Source organism: Xyrauchen texanus, chromosome 37, assembly GCF_025860055.1.
Source record: "Xyrauchen texanus isolate HMW12.3.18 chromosome 37, RBS_HiC_50CHRs, whole genome shotgun sequence".
NCBI classification, from domain to species: Eukaryota; Metazoa; Chordata; class Actinopteri; order Cypriniformes; family Catostomidae; genus Xyrauchen; species Xyrauchen texanus.
Genome location: NC_068312.1, coordinates 996192 through 1019723, shown reverse-complemented (window position 1 = coordinate 1019723; position 23532 = coordinate 996192). Strand labels below are relative to the sequence as shown.

The window sequence follows — 23532 nt, the reverse complement described above, 5'->3', positions numbered from 1 at the left end:
TTTGCCACTCTGACAGTCACACCCTTACAAAGAATAACAGCTGTTATTGGCGAAACTGCAGGAATACTGCGTCCAAATGACCACACTTGTACTGCAGTTCTACTGTTGTTCTCTACACTTATTAAACATATTTGCTGTACTTCCCTACATTCCTTGAATGCAAACAGAATGCAAGATATTAGCATTAAGCAATTTACTGACATACAAATGATTAAAAAAAGGGCTAGTACGTGAGTTTATTGTCATCCAAACCCAAAATGTCTGTGTTTTTCTCCCAACACCCTCGAGAAAATTCCTGGACGAATTACCTACTGTTTTTTGACCTCTGCCAAGTGTTGTATGGTTACTATTTGTCAAGATGTATGGTAATGTGCATGTGTTGAAATGTTGGAAACATCTCCTGGTTGTATCCAAGTTTGCGGTAGCAGTGACAGACGGAGGTGAGCACTTCAGCTCCTGATCTCTCATTCATTCTGTCCGAGTGCCAGTGCAACAGCGTGTGATAGCAAAATGCAATAAACGGTAAAACTGTATATGCTACAAACCACGGTGTTTATGAAAATAATAATGAAGGATAATAATATGATCATGTATATTGCAAGCCTGCAAAATAAAGCAGCATAAAGTAGTATTTTTGTATCGCTGAAATGGCTGGAGCTGGCTTTTACTGGAAGAGGTCCACATTCAAGGCTGATAATGGCGGCGCCCTAGTTACGCTGAAATGTAAGGTATATATGTGCAGCTTTTCTCTCTCTACGTACGCACATGTGTGTGTTTGCAGCAATGGTAGAAAGGTGCCATCTGTTGTACCTGGCAGGCTACTCTGCCTTACAGGCTCCATATGGTTAGGATTAGGGTGGGTTTAGGGTATCTGCTGCCTGCCAGGAACAAACCATGGCCCCTATACACAATGGGCATGTGTTTGCGTGCAAGAGAGAGAGTGAAAGAGAATGCATGCATGCAACTGATAATGCGCTTTCATCTCAGCGTGTGGGAAATGAAAGCATGAGCAAAGTGCACCGTGTTCACTTTGTTTACACTGTAGCATAATTACAAATATATCTGCATAGCCTATATTTGAAAATGTATTTACACAAAATACATAGAACACAGTTTTGACTGAGGAATTTTACTCTTGCTGTAACAATATGGAACAAGCGCAACTGAATCGGAACTAGTTATGTGATCCTCGACAAGTAGGCGCCAACCTATGCATTGACTAGTGGCAGAAATTACTGACCAGTTGACTAAACTGTAATACAAATTTCTAAACAAATGCACATTTCCAGTTTAGGTTGAACTCACTCATTCTTCTACTGTGAATGAATTGTCAACAGGCAAGTGTTTTCTTTTACAGACTTCACCCTGAGTAACATCGACCATCCGAATAGGGCTTTGTTTTGCCTTTAGCGCTAATACTCTCCACATAATGATACTTTATCTGAGTAGTCCAGTAAGACGGACCGGTTACATTGCAAAGATTCCATCCCATTGCAACCAGTGTTTAGAAAAATGCATGCATCGAACGTTGTAAATTGATCACATGCTTTAATTTCGACAGCCCTAGTTTAGATACTTTAGAAATGTAGTTATGCTCAATGTGAAAACTGAATTTGCAGTTGCTGCTCCATTTATACTGCAGAACAGCTGTATATCTGCACTGAACTGCAGGTAAACCACACAAACTACAGCTCTACTGCATTGATTTGAAATTGTATTACTCTGAACTGCTATTATTTTGGAACGTACTGCAGTTATACTAGTACAATACTGATATACTTCACTGAACTGCAGTAGTACTACAGTGACCTGCAGTTGTACCACAGTGCACTATATCAGTTCTGTAGTTAAAAATCATTGTGTCAGACTGCAAGAAGACATGACCCAAGAGTAAAGGAGATAAATGTCAGTCTTTTGTTAAACACAAAAAGCGCTCAGCACTAGCTTGGTTGAGCTCACAATAATAAAGCCAGGAGGGTGAGGGGAGTGTGTTCATCGGTAAGTGTTGTAGTGGAAGTTCGGAAAGATCTGTTGAAGATAGGTGAGATGCAAAGCAACGGCCAAGACACAAGTTCCCAGGCACGTGGGTAGATAACCCAAGGAATCCTCCGTGATAAAATAGGGCGTGCAATCAGAGGAAGACAGGTGGAGCATGTGAGAAACCCATTACCACAATCACGGACCGCTCACGGACTCCACCGGTGAAATATGATGGAGAGAGAACAAACAAACAACAAAATGGACTGGCAAACACTCACCATTTCAAGGCATTTAGCCACTTCATCGAGGGGGCTCTGACTGTAGTATGAGTCAAGCACTGACACGCAAAGCTTTCCAGCCTGTGTTAGACATCACCTTCCCAAAGTACATATCCCACTAATAAAGCCCAGCGACAAGATATCCCTGACATGATCACCACCACCAAGCATGAACAACTGCAGTGCTTTGAAACGAACCACAAATCTCCAAAGGCACATTTCTGAAGAGGCGAGTCTGCTGGAGATAGAGAAGAGGAGAGACGCAGGGTTTTTTCCAAAACCTTGAGAACTTCCTCTGGAGGTAACACTTTAACACTGCTTCCGACATAAAGGCTGTTCCAAATGGTGTGCAACTTAATTTTGCTGCCACCTATGATATCTAATTTACGACAAATTCTGAGGTGTCATCTTATGTAACCATACCCTGGTAGGTGATCCAAGAATGTACCATGATGAGCTTGGTGAAAAATAAATCCAAGATGTCAGATGAAGCAAGATATATTTTTATTATAAATCTACTTATAATCCATCAATACTAAAAAATATCCATAAATAACAGTCTCATATAATACAAAATATGTGTGCACAATGAGCTATGAGTATTTTTCCTTTCGTTTATGTTTAACGAGCATATCTCGTTTAAACAGATGTAATAATCAAACCTCACAAAACTTGAGCGGATCCAGCGTCCTGTGGAGCGCTCATTTATTTATAAAGCATGTATTGTATCGGCCTATCCTTTCCTTCTTCCTAATATATTTACAATTTCATGTGCAAATAATTTACTTAAATGTGATGACTAAACAGAAATCAGAAGAAACTGCTATCTATCATAAAACACAATAAAACACGTTCAAGTTTTGTGTAAAATTGAGTATATATAGTGCTAAATAACAGTTTATAATATATATATATATATATATATATATATATATTTAACAATTATATGTTTATGTTTAAGTTATTTACTATATTAAATAGTGTGATATATCTGCCTATCGGCCACCCTGCTCTCTGGATATCAGCATAAGCCATACAAAATCCCATATCGGTCGACCACTAATTCTGACCTTCATCTGCCTCAAATGTGTGTTTGCTTGTTTGTATCATGAAAAATTATAAAGAAATTATATTGTGATAATTAAGCATGTGTGTGTGTGTGTGTAGTGCGTATTTCTCTTAATGTGAGGCATGGAATTAGAACATCAACCCACCAAACTCATCTCACTGTCACTGTCACACACACTCCATGTGTAGAATAGGAAATGGGTCGGCAGTGAGATGATGAGAGATATAGCACCAGAATCTCCCATCTGTCAACCTGCTGTCTTCACTGTGTGTGTGTGTGTGTGTGTGTGTGTGTGTGTGTGTGCGTGTGTGTGTGTGTGTGTGTGTGTGTGTGTGTGTGTGCGTGTGTGTGTGTGTGTGTGTGTGTGTGTGTGTGTGTGTGTGTGTGTGTGTGTGTGTGTGTGTGTGTGTGTGTCCTGGCTACACCTCTCTGATAAACACACCAGTAGTCCACTGGGCCCTTACACATACACACATACACACACACACACACACACATACTCCCTATCCCTGCTTTCCTGTAAATGTCATGTTTGAATGTTGTTTTATATGTCCAGTTAACATGATGTGTGCTTTTACCTAAAGAAAAATGGGAAAATAGTGGCATGACTGTTCACAATTACCTGCTGTGTACAAAAACGTATTTAAATTAACAATGTGGATACTGTGGATGCGTTTATAAAATTATAAGCTTCACATTTCTGACTTTAAACCTCTAAACATTTTCCTCATTCACTTCCATTGTAAGTGTATTTTAAAGAAAAGGAGGGACGAGTCAAAATTAATTTTTGTGGTAATCAAAATTATGCCTGTTGATTGAGCTTAACCTGTATTGAACCCGGAATATTCCTTCAATGTGTCTTCTTGACAAAGCAGATATAACAAATCAAATGTAAATGTAATATAATTGTTGTAAAAGGTGTGTTTACACATACTTTTAGAGGCATACAAGCGATCCAATAATTGATCCTTCCTATATATTAAACACATTTTTTTTTAAGATATGTCATTCATTCATTTATTAATTTATTAGATCCCACTGATAACAACAAAACTCATGTGTATCTACACATTCAGTAAATGCAGTGCCTGATTGAACTCTCACAAGCCTCCAGTGCAACATCAAATAATACAGTAACAGTTTGTGGAGCGGAGGGGGGCGGGGCCGGTCGGAATATCGCGCGCCCGGTCCCCAATCAGCCTGATGAGGCGCGCGAGGGATAAAGGCGGCCGGTGACGATGGTTCGAGAGAGAGAGAATTACGGACATGTCCGTCATGTGTGTTTGTTTATGTGGTTTTGAGTTTAAGTTTCTCATTAAAATATAATTTATGTTGACAAGCCGGTTCTCGCCTCCTCCTTGCCCATTCTTTAACTGTGTTACATTGGTGCCGAAACCCGGGAAGGAGGAGGGATGCCTCCTTCCCGGAAGGAGAGTCCTCGACACTGCCGTCCACCCAGGGGAGCGCCGCTGCCATCTGCCGGGTGACGGAGTAGCCCGACCGCCCGGATGCGGGGTACGGCCGTCGTCCCGAGGGCAAGTGGGGACTGGATACCCCGACCGCCTGGAGCGAGGGAGCCGCTGCTGGGGCGGAGGAGTGCCCTGCCGTCCCCAGAGACGCGGAGGGGTCGAGGGAAGACCGCCGTCCGCGAGGGAGGAGGGAAGAAACTCTCCGACCGCCCGAGCGGTAGAGCCGCTGCCAGGGGCGGAGGAGTGTCCCCATTTGCCGCCAGAAAAGCGGAGGCGCTGCTCTACCCGCTGGGGGTCGGCGGTTTCACTCGGTTCGCCCGGTGTTGGAGCCGCTGTCGTCCGCCTGAGTGTGGAGGAGTGTTCGAGGACCACGCGACGGTACATCAGAGAACCGGTGAGTGAGCTTTTTCTCTCTCTCTCTCTCTCCCTGTCGCACCGTGTTGGCCTTTTCCCGCACCTATTTTGTTTTGTTGTTGTTGTCTTCCTTCCTGTCTCCTCCCAGGGCGAGGAAGGCGGGATGACCACGCTGGATCGAAGATACACCCCGCCCCAGGGATAGGGGTGTACGCCATGCCGGTGGCACCCGGCCTGAGATAACGCCGGGAGGAGTGTGGAGCGGAGGGGGCGGGCCGGTCGGAATATCGCTACCGTCCCCAATCAGCCTGATGAGGCGCGCGAGGGATAAAGGCGGCCGGTGACGATGGTTCGAGAGAGAGAGAATTACGGACATGTCCGTCATGTGTGTTTGTTTATGTGGTTTTGAGTTTAAGTTTCTCATTAAAATATTATTTATGTTGACAAGCCGGTTCTCGCCTCCTCCTTGCCCATTCTTTAACTGTGTTACACAGTTCTATTTCATTTCGAGTTGGAAAGTGTTTTATAATTCACAACTAAGAGTCATTCATTTGGGGACCACACAACACAGGCCACGCTATGTGGTTTAGATTCACTAAAAAGAACCGGCTTATAAGACAATTTTGCTTGGGAATCAGACTACACTACTGTCTATGTGTGGCCCTGCGATGGACTGGCGACCTGTCCAGGGTGTCCCCTGCCTTTCGCCCAATGTTAGCTGGGATAGGCTCCAGCCCCCCGCGACCCTGTACACAGTATAAGCGGTTGACGATGGATGGATGGATGGATGGATCAGACTACACTAGACATATTGTGTGTTTCACAAAAGTTTTGTGAAAAACATTGCATGTTCGGTAACCGTTAACACAGGGGTTCTCAACAGGATGGTCAAAGGATGCCAGGGGGTGCTGAGAGAAAATTAGTAGAGAGGGGGGCATTAGGTTACAAATGGGGTGCATTTATCAGTCATATTCAAATCTATCGTCAAGTTCCACTTTGCATTAAAACGTTTATCTAGACTTGGAGTATATCTGTTGGTTCTCAATTATATGGGTTGGTATGCATTTGAACTACGGTACATCTGATTTTTAAGTCTAGCGACCCATCTGAAGTATCTGGTGTATCATGTCAAATACACTCTGTATGACTCGGATACGGGTCAATGGACAGAGCAGCACGAGCGCAAAGAAGGTGCGTTTTCTCAGATGGTAATCTAACCATCAAAAAATACCCAGCATCCCTAATATGAACCTCAAGGAACATTTTAAAAAAGGCCTGTCATGACCCCTTTAAGGCTCGGGTGTAACACGACTTCTTTTTTCCACATTCCAGGTCGTCTCGTACACAGTCAAGTGCTCAGTATATTCTTTTGACTGTGAGCAAATACAATCAAGTTCTATTTATTTTACTCTCGTTACATATTTTCAACAACACAATGCGGTTCCAACAACCAGAAGTGTAGTGATAAATGAATTGTCTTTCTTTTATGTAAGATATAACAGTCACCACCACCAACATCAATCAGTCTTCCAAGTGCAAGTACAAAAACAGCTGTCACAACCACAACCAATGACGAGTGACCCAACGTGCAATTGAAAGTCATACACACAGACGAGAGTCTTCACATCTACTGTGGCCAAATACTGGAAATACGTAAGACAAGTATGTAGGCAAGTCCAAAACCAAAAGATGTGAGTTTGAGGATTGTGGAAAACTGGTTGTTTGAAACATGGTTACGTCAGCTGACAAGAAAAGTAGTTTCAGACAAGTAGATTAAAGAACAATTTACTGGCTGAGAAGTGCATCCTGTATCAAATAGAGTAGGATATACTCAGTTTCAGTACGCAGTTTCACAATTTCAAGCACAATTCCACTTCCTGTAGTGCCATCCAGAGCTCTGCACATGCGTCAGGCACTAGGAAGTGTAATCGAGCTGGAAATCACGATCGTGTCTAGAGAATGCAATGGCCAGAGTTATATTTTGGTCTGTTCTCACTCAAAACTGATTGAATTGCTTCAGAAGACTCAGATTAAACCATATTGGTTACTTTTACGATGCCTTTATGTGCTTTTTAGAGCTTCAAAGTTCTGGCCACCATTCACTTGCATTGTATGGATCTACAGAGATTAAATATTCTTCTAAAAATCTTCATTTGAGTTCAGCAGAAGAAAGTAAGTCACACACATCTGAGATGGCATGAGGGTGAATAAATGATGAGAGAATTGAAAAGAGTTATAGAACTATCCCAAGGTTAATAGTTGATCTCTATGGGTGCTGTGCAGTGATATCACAGTAGCTGCAATATGAACAGGTGTTTCATGTATTATAGCACAACTGGAACACTGTATTGATGAATCAGCATCCAGACCAGAAGGATTCATATCTAGATTTACATAAACATAAATCTAAAACATAACAAAACCTCCTGAAAAAAGGGTAAAAAAAAAATGATCCAATTTTAAAACAGCCCAGCACAAATCTCTCAATAAAACATGAATGATGAGCATGTATATTTCAACACGCTTTAATACTAGTACTAGTGCTTACTCATGCAGCTCTTCCAATGTGTGTAATGCATAAGCTGCGTTTTGTTAACCTTATTATAACAGCCCATTACAAACATATCATAAATACAGCAAATGAATAAAACTCACCAGCTTAGCTCTCCGTACACTCCCAGTTTCCTCACAGCCCCCTTCACACAATAAAATAAAATACATCTTATAAGTCAGAGAGAAAACTAGGACCATGATCTCTGGCCCCGGCTCTCATCCACTGACACTACTCCTCCTCCTCTATCTGTCCCCAAATCCCCCTTCCTACTATTCATGAATAATACACCCCACCTCCCTCCCAACAATAACGCAGAGAAAACATCTCCATGGTAACTAATGACAGCGGGAGAGGGGGAAATGTAGGGAGGAACAAGTGAATGAGAAAAATCAATAAGGAAGGACAGATAAGAGGATGAATAAAAGTCTGACTATAGTCTCCTTGAGTGTATTATATACATCCCATTTACTGCATATGGTTTACTAGTGATAGACCGACAGAGCGCAACAGGAGGGTTCCAGAAGTAAATATCCCATATATTTTCTCCATTGAGTAATATGATGGAACTGCATGTCCACGAGCTCTAAGCTGAAGTGTGATTTCAAATTCATTTAATATATATATCTATCTATATATATATATATATATATATTGTGTTTATTAGCTACATACCCAGTAAAGATCAACAGAACCCATAATCCTGAACCTACTCACATCTTGTCTGTTTTTTCTGATTTTCACATAAATGTTTTGCTTTGAATCAAATGTTATCATGCCATGATTAATCTCTTTGGTTTATTGCTTTGAATTTCATATTGAAGAATTACTTAAAAACACTATGGAGAACATGAATTGGGAAAATACTTAAAGAAACAAGCTGCTAAAAAAATGGGTGGTTAGTTTTGCACTCTGTATTGGTCAGGTTGATAAATTGGAGGATTTTGTCCATTTTGAGATCATTAACATTGCCCAATAACTGAATAAAGTGATTTTAGCCATTCTGGAACTTCCGCCAGGCTTAGCCGTTCAATTTGCCTCACCCTCTCCTTTCTAAAATGTGATATCACCTTTAAATTGCATTTTAAATCACATTCTGTGTATATCAGAATTATATCAGTCATCTGTCACTCAGCATTCAAAACATCTGTATCCATTGAAAATGGACTAAAAAAAGCCACACCGTTAATTAGTAGATATATGTTCAGTATTTAGTTGAATTAAGGCAATTGATGAGATTGCAGATGTGAAGAGATTTCTTCACTTCATTCTCTTTGCTTCACCACCCTTATAGTTTCAACAACTGCAAGGCAACACAGAGGATTTACTCAACATTTACCACTAAACCAGACAACCACACATGCAGCATTTCCTTCTATGATACGCTCTAGGACCAAAAATTGATGGACAGTGATGGCAGTTTGGCTTTGTGATGTTTGAGAAAGTGGAATTGGGAATTGGTGGTGTGTAAAATCAAAACTGTGAAATCGTAATAAGAGAAGTAGGAGTGTTGTAGAAGGACTGTGGCTCTAATCTAATGAACCTTCTTACATGATTCTGGATGTGTGTGTGTGTGTGTGTGTGTGTGTAGCGTGTATTTATCACTTTGTGGGGACCAAATGTCCCCATAAGGATAGTAAAACCCGAAAATTTTTACCTTGTGGGGACATTTTGTCGGTCCCCATGAGGAAAACAGCTTATAAATCATATTAAATGATGTTTTTTGAAAATGTAAAAATGCAGAAAGTTTTCTGTGAGGGTTAGGTTTAGGGGTAGGGTTAGGTTTAGGGGATAGAATATAAAGTTTGTACAGTATAAACACCATTATGTCTATGGAAAGTCCCCATAAAACATGGAAACACAACAAGTGTGTGTGTGTGTGTGTGTGTGTGTGTGTGTGTGTGTGTGTGTGTGTGTGTGTGTGTGTGTGTGTGTGTGTGTGTGTGTGTGTGTGTGTGTGTGTGTTTTATCAGTAAAACCAGCTCAGTTTGACAAGTGGCTCAAATTCCCATCTCAGACTTTCAATCTTTTCTGAACATACGCAGACATCCTTCGCCCTGTCTAAACCAGTAGGACACACAAAACTAGATATAGCTTACCCAAAAATTATCATTCTGTCACCATTTACCCACCCAGATATTGTCCCAAACCCATAGGATTTTTTTTCCTCAGCTGCATCATTCACCATGTGTCATGGGAGTGGGCGGTCACTGAAGAGCTCTTTTGGCGTGCTATGTTGCCCGCAGTTCTCTGATTGGTGGATTTCCCCCTCAGGATCATGGGTAGTGTAATTCTTGACCAGGAATTCTACTATTAACCAACTTCTGAGAAGATGAAGTTGAAATAACATGGACTGATGGCTTCAATGGAAGCACATTCCATCGATTAACTACCTCAGAGCTCATGGTAGGTTTGTGAAGAAAACATTCATAGGATTTTTACTCCCAGGACAAGACTCCTGCACTCTATACTGATACATTTACAAATGAAAAGCTAATGGCTATGAACCAGTACTTTGGAAAGCTTTTTTTATTTTGATTTATTAATTGTAACATGACACATTGTTCTCTACCCATTTTATTTCCATAATGTGACATGTTTCCAAGTGAAATATTTGATCCATCAGGATTTGATTGTATCATAAAAAGTGGCCATTCCATACTAGAACAGTGTCAGAATGGTGAGTTTGAGGATTGTGGAAAACGTCTAGGTTACGTATGTAACCTCCGTTCCCCGATGGAGGGAACGAGACGTTGTGTCGGAGAAGCGACACTAGGGGTCTCTCTTGAGCGGCGATATATACCTCTGTTCTATGAAAAAAGGCCAATGAGAAGTTGGCAGACGGTATTTGCATATCCCGCCCCCGGACATACAGCATTTAAGCGGGGCGAATACAGGAGTTCATTCAGGATTTTTCTGAGGAGCCGGAAATGGTCCGGCCACAACAGTGGCTCGGCTCAGTGACATGGCGGGGAAGACACAACGTTTCGTTCCCTCCATACGGGGAATGGAGGTTACATACGTAACCTAGATGTTCCCCTTCTGTCGCTCTCTCCACGTTGTGTTGGAGAAGCAACACTAGGGGTCCCACTTCAGTCATGCCATGCACTGAGCCGTGTACGTGAACTGCTGATACAGGAGCGGGCAGGTATTCTTACGTGCAAAGGCGACCAGCTGTATCAGGCTGTACGTACCCTTCCCCAATGCCCCATTAAAGTCATCAGAACCCTTCTGGTTACCCTAGTGAAGAGAACAAGGTGATGCTTGCCAACCTGGGAACGGGCCAAGCCTGGCTGGGCCTCTTTTCTCTCTATGTTTCTCGCATAGAGCAACTACAGCTGGGGCCATTACATGCATTAAGGGAAGGGGGTCTTACCCCGTTCCCTATTCTTTCAGGGGGAGAAGACCCTGCGGTCTTCGAGCACTGACCTAACCACGCACCTCTGTGGGTCTTCAGCCCAGGAAGAACACCAATTTGCGAATAGGCGCCACTTTAGGGTGTAAAGATGCCTGGTAGATGGGGCTCTGGCTTGGTTGATAGTATCTACGACGGTCGATGGTAGACCGGCTAGATCTTCCACATCCCATCCAAGGGCCAGACGTGGAGGTTCCAGAGGTCTGGATGCGGGTGCCAGAGCGTGCCCCGTCCCTGAGAAAGAAGGTCCTTCCTCAGGGGGATTCGCCAGGGAGGGGCTGTCGTGAGAAGCGTGAGGTCCGAGAACCAAGTCCGAGTGGGCCAATAGGGGGCTTGCTCCTCATCCTCCCTGACCTTGCACAGCACCTGTGCAAGAAGGCCCGCGGGCCAGCTGTGTGACAAAGCGTCTGCCCCGAGGGGAGCCCCTGTCCGGGCATACCAGAGCGGGCAGTGGGAGGATTCTTGGGAGGCAAACAGGTCTACCTGGGCCTTGCCGAACCAGTCCCAGATCAGCTGGACCAACTGGGGGTGAAGCCTCCACTACCCGCTGGGCAAGCGTTGTCGTGACAGCGCGTCCGCTATCACATTGAGGTTGCCTGGGGATGTGAGTGGCGCGCAGTGACTTCGAGTCGCTGCTGGTTCCAAAGGAGGAGACAACGGGCGAGCTGTGACATGTGGTGGGAGCGTACTCCACCTAAGCGATTTATGTAGGCTACCACTGTGGTGCTGTCTGACCTGACTAGGACATGTTTGTCTCGAATTAACGGGAGAAACTTCCTCAGGGCAAAGAAAACAGCCAGCAGTTCTAGGCAGTTGATGTGCCAACGCAGCGGGGCCCTGTTCCAACGGCCTGCGGCTGCGTGCCCATTGCACACGGTGCCCCAACCCAGTTTGGAGGCATCGGTTGTGACCAGGACGCGTCGGGACACCTGCTGCAAGGGTACTCCTGCCCATAGAAAGCAGAGGTCTGTCCAGGGTTTGAAGGTTTGGCGGCAGGCGGTGGTGATTCTCACACAGTGCGTGCCGCGGCGCCATGCTCGTCTCGGGACTCGAGTCTGAGGCCAGTGCTGAGGTGGTCTCATATGCATCAACCCAAGCGGCGAGGCCTGGCTAACTGAATTGCGTAACCGAGTCGAATGGTCCGGTGCAGCCAGCGTGACGGGTTGGGCAGTGAAAGCCACGCCTCTAAACTTTAAAAAGACGCATCCTGAGAAGGACGTTCAACGCCGCTGTGTTTTGCTCTTTTTAGAGCGAAATTACTCTTTTAGAATAACTCTTTCGAGTTGTCTGCCCTGTCGAAGCGCCCAGGGGCAACAAATGCACAGCCGTGCAAGGAAGGAGAAAGCCGCTGTTATGCGCCGTCAGATCCAACAGCATGCAGAGCGTCAGAGGATTAAACAGGAACTGGTGTGTGACTCGCAGCAGACTGCATGCATGACCATTGGCTCCGAAGAAATTTTCTGAATGAACTCCCGTATTCGCCCGCTTCAATGCCCGTATGTCCGGGGGCGGGATATGCAAATACCGTCTGCCAACTTCTCATTGGCCTTTTTTCATAGAACAGAGGTATATATCGGAACTCAAGAGAGACCCCTAGTGTCACTTATCTGACACAACGTGGAGAGAGCGACAGAAGGGGAACTGGTTGTTTGAAACATGGTGACATCAGCAGAATAGAAAAGTAGTTTCAGACTAGATGCAAGATATTACATTTTGATTAAAGATTGCAAAGACATTCTCTTTCTTTCAGAATAATGTGCACTGATGAATGAACAAAAAGACCAGTCATTTGTATGCATTTAGTAAATAGGGTCACAAGTAAAATCAAAAGTAATTTTGGTTTTATGTTGACAGATTAAATAATGTGGCTTGTCATTAAAGAATGGCTTTGTTACAATCATTTAGGCTTCCTCTGTGAAATACTTCCTCTTATATTTTAAATATGAGGAAATACAGATATTTCACAAATAGTGGTGTGACGGTCTAGAGGAAAAGTTGTGACACGCAATTTACAATATATATAAAATTGATCACCAGTGCATTGCCTGATGCAAAAAACAGTGAGCCTAGTGATCATAAACGCAACAGAATCAATAGGCCAAAAACATCATATTCAAATAATATATTTGTTATTAAATTATATTGCAGCAATCATTCACATATTAAATTCTATCCTTATATATTATGAACCATGATCTGGGATATTAAACAAAATTATTCATTACAATTATATAATAAATCATTGCAGTGTAATTCATAGGGTCTGTTCCAAAATCCAGTAAGCTGCCTTGCGGTCTCCTATCCTAACAGAACTGGATCCTCATAAGTGAGGGATCTTAAAGGCTCTACAGGACAACTCCGCGCGTCACGGGTCTTGCGCCTTATACACATCCCGTAGAATGGGAAAAACGGGATGTTCGCCTGTGCTGTTGTACATGCCCATTTGTGTTTCTAGTCCGCCCCCTACTGGACACTATAATTATTCAGTTGAGTTTTTTTCGAGTTCCCTCAGTGAATGCAGTCAACAGTTAACATGCATGCAGCTCATTTTCGCGGTTGATTTCGTAGTACTGTACATGTACTTGTGTTAAATAGTGATTCTATATACATATAAGAGGATGTTAGATTATTATTGTATTTGTATTGTAAGTACATTCGATTTGTGTGTTGCGTGTCAAACATGTTCATTTCTATTTTTCTATTCTAAACTCATTTGAATGTAACTTCTTGATACGTATATTGCTTGAAACAATGCTAAAAAGGAACATGATAGAACTATGTACAAAGCAAACTGTATTATTCAAATGAATATGTTGTAAAAGCGAATAGGCCTATAATTTTCATGCATATTTTCTTGTCTTGTTTGTAGTTTTACAAATTTCAAGAAAGAATTCAGAACTGAAAATTGAGAAGAACAATCACCAGTAAAGTTACTAAACTTTCTCAGACTTCCTCATGGGTTCTTTTCTGAAGTTGTACACTATCTGTTAAACCTTTGCTCAAATTACACAATTGGTTAGAAAGAATATGCAGCAACTGCGGGCTGTGCATTAAAAGTCTATAGTCCTTCAGTGTAATTCATGCTAGCACAGTTTCATAAGACACCGTATGCCTTTGTGCGTCATACATTATCTCACAGCTAAATAATAATACCAATTGACATGTCAGAACTTGAAATTACAATTAATGCTCAAGCAAACCTAATTTGAACTGCAGCATGACTGGTTTGTGAACGTCTCCTGAACAGACATTCAAAAATCATAATTTTTCATATGAATCTACCAAGAAGGTCTATAACTCCTGAATAAATCAATCTAATAATATTTGCGATTTAAATGTGTCTTGTAATAAATTTCATTTCGTAAGGGTACACGGTTATGCTGCATTCTGTTCAAGTTGGATGTGGGATATTCCTGCTTGATATCTCCGACCATAAATGCATTTCATTCCCCGATATTCAGAACTGCAACACTCCCGTTAGATTAGCAGGGGTTTGACTCTCATTAGAGATGTCTCCTAGCAACCCAACTGATAAACAATGCTGCAGCGCTACATTTGTGCTTCAGGCAAGGGTGTAACTTTGGTTTGAGAAGTGGGGGGGACACAATGATTTTCTCGATCGAAAAATGTTTTCGATTTGAATCCCATTTCCTCCATTTACATATAGGCTACATTTAGGGACTATGGCGATACAAAATCCAGGTAATGGATATAAAGTTGTTTATAATGATACATTTTGCCAAAAAGAATAATAGGCTACTAAACTATATATAAGAAAAATATGTCTTACCTTATTTATTGTTTAATAGCCAAGACTTGAGAGAATCATTTTATAAAGTCAAACATTTTCACATAACAAACTTTTATTTCAAACTAACCGTTTAATCTGACATTAGTCAGAGACACATCCACCAAACCGCAGGTACACAAGATGCAAAATTGAAACACAATCTCACAAACATAAAAACAAACATTTAACTTTAATATAAAGACATTTTTTTAGTGTCCTCCATCTATCAATTCAATCCCATCTCTCCATATACTAACTATCCACCCTTCTATACTGTCCTTTCTCCTCTTCTCACATGAAAAAACCAAACACATGCTTCCTGTACTCATTCGCCATGATAAACTCCTGGCAAATGTTTTCCTTGCTGACTTTATCCAGCATTTCTTTGTGAATGTGACAGACTGCTACATTGTTAATGCGAATCTGCAACATTGTGCTTCTCAGCCAGGTCTTCAACCTCCTCAGAGCACTGAAGCTCCTCTCTGCTTCCGCAGAGGCAGTAGGAACAACCATAAGTAGTCGAATAAGTGCTTCAACTTGGTTGAAAAGTCCACGGACTTCAGGCAACTGATTCCTCAGAATAGTAGTGGCCTCTGAAGTGGTTGTGTATGAGTATTGGAGCTTAAACATATTCAGCTGCACTTTCAGTGACCTTTCGTTTAATTCAGGATACTGGTCCACCACAGCACTGTCGACATCCCCAGTTAGGAGGGCTTTCTCCAACTTCGTCAGTGTTTTCAGACTACCCTGATCAAACCTCTCCTTCAGCTGGATGTACACAGAATCCAGCACCTTGAAGAAACAAGCTCTGTAGTGTTCTTCTGGGGTTGTAGGTGTGTGTGCAGTAGTGACATTACCAATGAAGCGTTTTGGTGGACGGCGGATGTGGGGCATGGTTATGGGCTCAATATTTAGCTTGGTAATCATCTCTGTTGCGTGGCTGTATATCTCCTGGAACTTCTCCTCAGTTCTCTTTGCCCTCAGGGTGGTCCTTACACAATCTGCTGCAGAGAGCATACCAGACACTGTTTCTGTTCGCATCTGCAGTGTGCAATTTAGGCACTCCAACTCTTGGATTACTTCAGTGGCCATCATGAGCCCTAAAACTGTGGTACCATTTCCAAACCTCTCCAGCAGCCCTCTTGCTGTCACACCAGTGTTTGAGGCATCTGTTTGGGCCATGTCCTCTAAGCTGAGTAGCACGGACTCATACTGACGTAGCACAGACCAGATTGCTGGAGTCCTGGTCGTCCATCTTGTTTGACACAAGGGTTGCAGGTTGCTAACTGTCCCAGATGCTGCAGCTGCAATATTCACAAATTTTGTTTTGTATTTGCCTGACATTTTGTACAGACAGCCAAGCTTGTGGACCCAATCCAGGGCATCAGATGTCAGTGATGACGCTGTACAAGCAGCCTGGGTGACCAGATTTGCACAGTGGGCGCCACAGTGTACATACAAAGCCAGTGGCTGCATCTCCCTTATCCTGGCCTGTGCTCCCTTTCTGTTGCCTGACATGTTCGCTGCTCAATCATATGTTTGTCCACGCAGACCAGACAGCGGAAGATTCAAGCGCAACAACACATCTGTGGCAACTTTTGCTAGGTTTTCCCCAGTAGTGCATGAGACTTCGCAAAACCCCAAGAAGACCTTGTGAAGAACCAAATCATGGTCAACATACCTGACACATATGGCTTCCTGTTCAGTTCCTTCAATGTCCTGTGTTCCATCAATAATAATGGAATATTGGAGGACAGGCAGCATGTGAATTGAGCTAATGATTTCCCTAATTATGCTGTTTGCAAATAGATTTAAAAATTCATTCTGTATTTTGGGGGATGTGTAATCATGTTTTCTTGTTGACAGCCATTTCTCTAAGCCAGGGTCATCTTCACATCTTACTTTCAGTAACTGTTTTAAATTTCCCTCTTCAGCTTCATGGCCCCTAAGTGCAGCTCCCTGGCGTGCCAAGAGCTGTACAGAGCCTGCAATTTTCATGAGACACCGTCTTGATTCCTGTTGCTGTGCAGCTTTGGCTGAAGATAACTGGACATCTACTGGTTTTGTTTTTTGGCAGTGGGTAGTGATAGCAACTTTGTGTGCATTGCTTTGGACATGTTCTGTAAATTTTTGAGTTGCCTTTTTCCAGTTTCGGAAACCAGTTTTGACAAATGTTGGATCTGCATTCTTGGCCAAATTTGATTTTTCATGCCCAAAAGCTTGAGCACAGAAAAAACATAGGATTCCATTGACTCCTGAACTGTAGTGGAGCCAAGGAAATTCACGGTACCACTTTTCTTGGAACCTTAGCGTTTTGTTGGTGAGCTGCTGCACTGCAATGAGCTTCGGGTTAGCGTGGTTGGGTTCAGCATCCTGCTTGCCTACCTGCACTTCTGCGCCTGTTCCCTGTCTCTCCTATGAAATATGAAAATGTGCTAGCCTGTTTCTGACATGACATAATTAAAATTAATTATCTGACCCTTTACACAGCACATACCTGCAACTCTGAGCAACTTCTCCCTGTCTCACCCTCCTTGTCTTTAAGCAGCTTCACCTCATCTTTTCTCTGATATGAAAGCATGGCACAAATAAAAATAAACAAAAGTTCATCACAACTGAAACTATATTATAACAGTCAACAGAAAAATATCAGGGCCTGACTCTTTGTTTCTCTCCCACCACACAAGTGAGCAGGTAAATAATATGAAACCACACCCATGTGATGATGTGACCATGTTAAAAAAATATTCAGAACAAATGTTCTGCTACTACAAGAAGAACATTTCATTTGATAATATTCAAACTGTATTCACTACTTTCATGTACACTTCTTCCCTTTTATCACCAACAAATCAAAATCCCCTGGCCTTTCATACAGCACATAACCTACCTGTAACGTTGTGCTGCTGCTGCTTCTCCCTGTCTCACCCTCTCTGTTCTGAAGCAGCTCCACCTCATCTGTGCTCTGATATGAAAATGACTTAGTTATGAGTCCACTAGCGTAGCCAGAAAAGAGTCTCTGGATGTACATCAGAAAAGCTGGGTGTGCCACATTTATTTTCAGATTAATGTGTAAAAAACCCTGACTCTGCGTATCAATAACTACAGAATAGACTGGGCTGATGTGTAAAACTATACTCAGGCTCGCCACATAACCATAATACTATATAAAATATAGACTAACTCAGGGCTCAACATTAAGACTTTTTTTCGAACAAGTAAATCGGTCATTCACTGTCCAGGCAAAAAATAGGATTTTCTTTTATTTTAAATATAATTTATTCTCTCATCAGTGTTCAGTCAGCTTTGACATATTTAAATCTGCATATTTATGATATTTTAACCTTTATAAAGGGCATTTTTCCCTAATCGTTTAAAATATATTATTCATCTTTCATTTTAAATTCTTAAATTTGATCAATAAATTAAATTAGAATAATAAGACACTATATGGCTGTCAAATTTAATAATTTACACTGAAAAATTACAACTGCATTAAATAATGTTATGAGATTGTTTTAAATATTTTTTGAATATGCAAATATGAAATATTGGAAAGAATGATATTTTTAAACAAGAAACGAAATCATCAGTAGGAGGCGGCAGGCGACCGTCTTAATGAGTGAGTCATTTATTCAAATTGCTGATTTGTTCAGGAATTAGGCATTTATATGGGTCATTGAATCTTTGACTCAACCGATTCGTTCAAAACGCTGAATCATTCAGTAATGAAAACACTTTACGTGTTCCAGTGAGAGTCAATATAGCGTATAAAATGTTAGTGACTTAATATTATTTCCTTGTTTATTTAACTGTCATATGAAATTGGTGTCACATGGTGGTATTCCACACTCTTGGTCGTGTGATGTTGCTTAACTGTATAAATATAAAAACTCTACATGAATTTTTACTGCTGTATGTTCACTGAATTTCTGTGTGTGAGCTGCGCTCATTTGTTTTCATTTCTCCTCATGAGGCGAGATCCTAAACAGCACAACCTTGTTACTGTCGGACAGTCAGCGGCTGTTTGCGGATTGCGAATGTCGGCAGATATTTTTTTTAAATTAACTTACATTTTAAATGAACAAATATCGTAAGTGAACAACAATAGCTCAAGTTTAGAAAAACATTTATTATTAAGACTTTAAAAAATAGTTCTGCATCTGAGTATAATGAGTTGAGTTGAGAATAACATTAAACTAGCAGCCAGAGTCTGCTTGTCATACATTGCTGACAGAAAACGCTGCGGTTTAAAGTGGACTCGTTTTCATGGTACACAGAATGTTCTAGGGCTAGGCAACATTAAATGTTTAGCTAACAGTTTGAAGTTACCTAGCAACAATGTATGTTAACGTTAGCTCAGTCAATGTTAGTATCAACAGGAGTAGACAAAATAAAAATTACCCTGACCTGATCTAATTTACTGAATCAACCAACTCACATCTCCTTTCTTTTTTTTCATCCATGAAGATATTAAAACCTGTTGCTGGCGTTTCATGACTGACTACTGCGATACCGGCTGCTCAGTAGAACTTTCAGTGCGCTTACAGTTACACTATTAAGAGTGTGCACGAGACGTTCCTGCCTGGCTCTGTCAATGTGCGCATACGCGTACAGCCTGTACGCGGACGCGCGCATTGACAGAGACAGGCAGGATGTCTGTGTTCTGCTCGGTCCTGCTCCTCCGTGGCGATGACGGCGCGCGGTTAAAAAAAATCATAACAAACGAATTTGAAAGTGGGGGGGGGGAACGAACGGGATTTTGAAAAGTGGGGGGACATGTCCCCTCTGTCCCCATAGGAAATTACGCCCGTGGCTTCAGGTGTATGATTATCAAAAGAGATTATAATGTTTTATTCACCTGTATCTGCAGATGTTTATTAATCAAGCTTTAATATCATTTTATTGATATTACTTAATAAAGTGAATGTTTATCACTTTCTATATCTCCCTGAGTGTCAACATGTTTGTGTGACATCATGCCCCTGCATTTCGCAAAATCTATCTCAGGAGTTGAGCATTTCTGCACGAGTCTACTAGTTTAATTCTGACTTCAAGATGCATTTCATTGCACTTTTCCTAATAGGAAGTTGTAAATCCGAGTTGAAATGGAATGCAGCACTACTTTTCAAAACTTGATCTGACACTGAATTCTCAAGCAGCCTAATTAACACTTAGAAAACTCCCAATGTTGCTATAACAACGCAAATGCACTTACCAATTTACTTGAAGTGAAAATCAGTGTTCCTTTCCTGTTTAATTAATGAAACAATCACACAGTCATGCAGAACATCTCGTGTATGTAAATCCATAAGGATCTCTTTGTCAATGGCAATCTCATCAGTGATGATTTTTAAATGACATCACTTAAAATGTGATTGCATCAGTAAAGTACAGCTAGAAGGCCTGGACCGGGACATATCCTAAAGTCGGAACTAAAAAACAAATAAGTCAGTCTGATTGGCTGATGAATCTACAGTCTGACTTTAGCTGTTCATTCATTTGTACTGTTGAGGGATTCTGTGGAAATCCGGAAGGCCTGACGGGGTGGAGCTCAGTCTCATTTCCGCTTTGGGTAAGTAATTTGTGAAACAGTTGTCACACTTTGCTTGATTGAATAGAATCCTTTATTTTGTCACACATTATACACACAGTTTTTTGCATATATACAACTGAGTATTAGTTTTCACATATCCCAGCTAAGCTGGGGTCAGAGTGCAGGGTCAGCCATGATACAGCGCCCCTGGAGCATATAGGGTTAAGGGCCTTGCTCAAGGGCCCAACAGTGGCCTCAGTAATCCTGAGCCTGAACCGAGCCTTAAGCTGGAGTCAGAGTGCAGGGTCAGCCATGGAACGGCGCCCCTGATGGGGTAAATTGCCTTGCTCAAGGGCCCAATAGTGGCAGTGTTGGGGCTTGATCCCACAGCCTTGACCACCAAGCCACCACTGCCCCTAGAGGAATAAAGCATCAAGGAATGAATTCTGACTGGATAAACTTCGTTTTTCTATATTTGTTTGTAGATTAATTAAGAGTGCAAAGCGATTAAAAATACATAGACAAAAAGGTGATTAAGACGGTTCGCCGGTGGGGAGGCGCCCTCCCTGATCATTTTGCGGGTCAACCGGGGGAGGGAAATATTTTGCTGCTTAAATATGGGATAATGGGCGTCCTGATGCATTAATTTCGGCCAAAATACAGGTTGTCCTGGATGTCAGCCACTTGTGCATACTATACTATTGTCTTTCGTCACAATCCGTGCTATGCATTATGTATTTCTTTGGTGAGTAACTGTAATGATGCAGGCAAGGATGAAGACAATGACGAAGGAGTGAAGAACCAAGTGCAGTTTATTTACATAAACATTGTAAGGCAGGGTGCCAATGTGTTTGCATTCAAAGGCAAAGAGCAAATGAATGATCCTTGAGAAAATCAACATATGAACTTTCTCACAATTAGCAACTCTTCCTGAGGCACCACACCCCACTGAGCAAAGATTGCAAATTCACACCTCATTGTTGCCCTTCCACATCTGTCCCTCCTCCGTTCCCCTTCACCTCAAACTCACCTAACATCTGTATGTAACAAAATATCATATCTGATGTATACAAATAATGTAACTAGCCATGTTTGGTATCATGTCTCAGTGCGACTGGTATAGTGTTCTTTTTCCCAGGATTGTAAAACTTAATGACAATAAAATTATAAGGTCTTTGCCAAATACTGAATAATTCTGGAGGTCTATCCCCCTCCTTGAAGGTTAAACCTCAGGAAGCCAAGAACCCATTCACCTCCAAATTGTCATTGTTCAAAGGATAATATCTAGGGATGCACCGAAATGAAAATTCTGGGCCGAAACCGAAAATCCAGGATGCACTTGGCCGAAAACCGAAACAGAAACCGACATTTTTACCCATTTAAAAAAAAAAGAAAATTGTGTATAATTGTATTAATTTGATACTTTTTCATTAATTTCATGAATTTAATGAATCTGAATTGAAAAACTACAAACCAATAAAATAAAATCACACTTTTATTGAAAGTAACACACCAAAATTGGACAAAAAATATATTAAAACTATATTAAATATTATTCTTCTTTCAGTTCTGTAAAAATCTAATTTAACAGATTTTATTAACAATTATCCAAATAATGTAAAGTTTTAGAAATCTATTATATGCAAAACAAGAGTCAAGTAATGAACTTAGCTAGCATCTTTCAAAAAGTTTAAATATGCAACAGTAATTTTAATTAAAACAAAAAGGCAGAACACAGAATGGCAGAGGGCCTCTATTCCACTGATCTATATATAACTATAATATATAATTATATATATATAGATTAGTGCTCTGTTCTGTTTATGTAAACATATGTACATTTTAAGTGAAAATTATTGTGCAAAACAACAGTGCAAAACAGCAGTAATTGAACTAAATCCGACCTCAACTGTAAACGACAGATGTATCCTCAAGTGAAGAACAAGTGTAATGTAATTGCTATACACATCATATTGGACCGCTTTCTATTTAAGTACAAGTGACAGGTTTCTCTTCAAGAACAAAAGTTGCTAAACTTTCTGTCAGTCTCTCCTGTCAGAAAGCTCATCAAGAACATGAGATGCTGCACTGAACAGTCTCTCACTCTCTGTGCTGGTGCTTGGGCAGATAAATACCTGTGCGCAATCCGCGCAAGCAAAGGAAAGCGGTCTTTGTTTATGCGACCGTAGTCAAGGGGATTGTCGCTTCTGGCAACGGGTAGTTCAGCTAGATACGTCTGAGTTGTAGTGTAGCTGCGCTAGTTGTGGCACTGCTGTGGATCGGGGCGCTTTCCTGTAGAATCTCTTGCTGTACTCTGTATATATCTCTTGAAAGTTCTGCTGAACAAACACTGCAGATCGCAAATGTGATGTCCTTATCAGAAACTTTGAAGAATTTGCACACCGCTGACATGATCAGCCTTTGTTTGGTAGCGCCGTGATAAGGGCTAGATCGATCCAGATTGAAATCTGAGCACTGAGGGGCGGGGCGAGGAGGTATATATTTTCGGCTCATATTTTCGGCCTTTTTTCTCTTTCGGCCGAAAACTGAAAGTGCCATTTTCGGCCGAAATTTTCGGCGGCCGAAATTTCGGTGCATCCCTAATAATATCATTTGGTACACAATGTGTATTCTGTCTGGATATTTAAGGAAAGCTGGCCCAGAGCTCAGGATTCTCTGTATTCAGATGATCCCACACCTCCATGTGTGTAACTTTAATAATAGGAATCAGCATTCAGATCTCCCATGCTTTGCAATTACATGTAGTTTTCTCAACTGGCAGGTATGTTCTTTGACTTGTTTCTGTAACTTATGTTTTAAATCCTACCTGGCAAATAAATAGTTACTTTTTGATTTATTCTGTATTCCTCTGAAATCATTTATATCAATACTGGGTCTTTAAAATAGTAGAAACTGCTCTGGAGGAACCGAGCAGGAGAATACCATTTTAAGAATCATTTATATCATAACTGAAGCTTTAATGTAGGAGGAAGCCACTTAAAGACTATCAGTTTGAATCTCATTAGAAATTGATCAAAAGGTAAATGAACAGGAGAGGATTCAGAGTAATCAATAAAAGATCGAAATAAA

At 41.4% G+C, this 23532-nt stretch overlaps 1 protein-coding gene across 6 annotated transcripts in view; it reads right to left on the bottom strand.

The window, feature by feature from the left end:
- LOC127630689 (FYVE, RhoGEF and PH domain-containing protein 3-like) overlaps nt 1-7932 on the bottom strand; it is a 69148-nt gene extending 61216 nt beyond the window's left edge. For 2 of the 6 annotated variants that reach the window (XM_052108344.1, XM_052108348.1), the window contains exon 1: nt 7806-7932. The gene's annotated coding sequence lies outside the window, so the exon portion shown is untranslated. Of the gene's footprint in view, nt 1-2258; nt 2277-7805 lie in introns of those variants that run through there. The other 4 variants (XM_052108345.1, XM_052108349.1, XM_052108347.1 and 1 more) reach the window with 3 other exon arrangements.
- Nucleotides 7933-23532: the final 15600 nt, after the last annotated feature.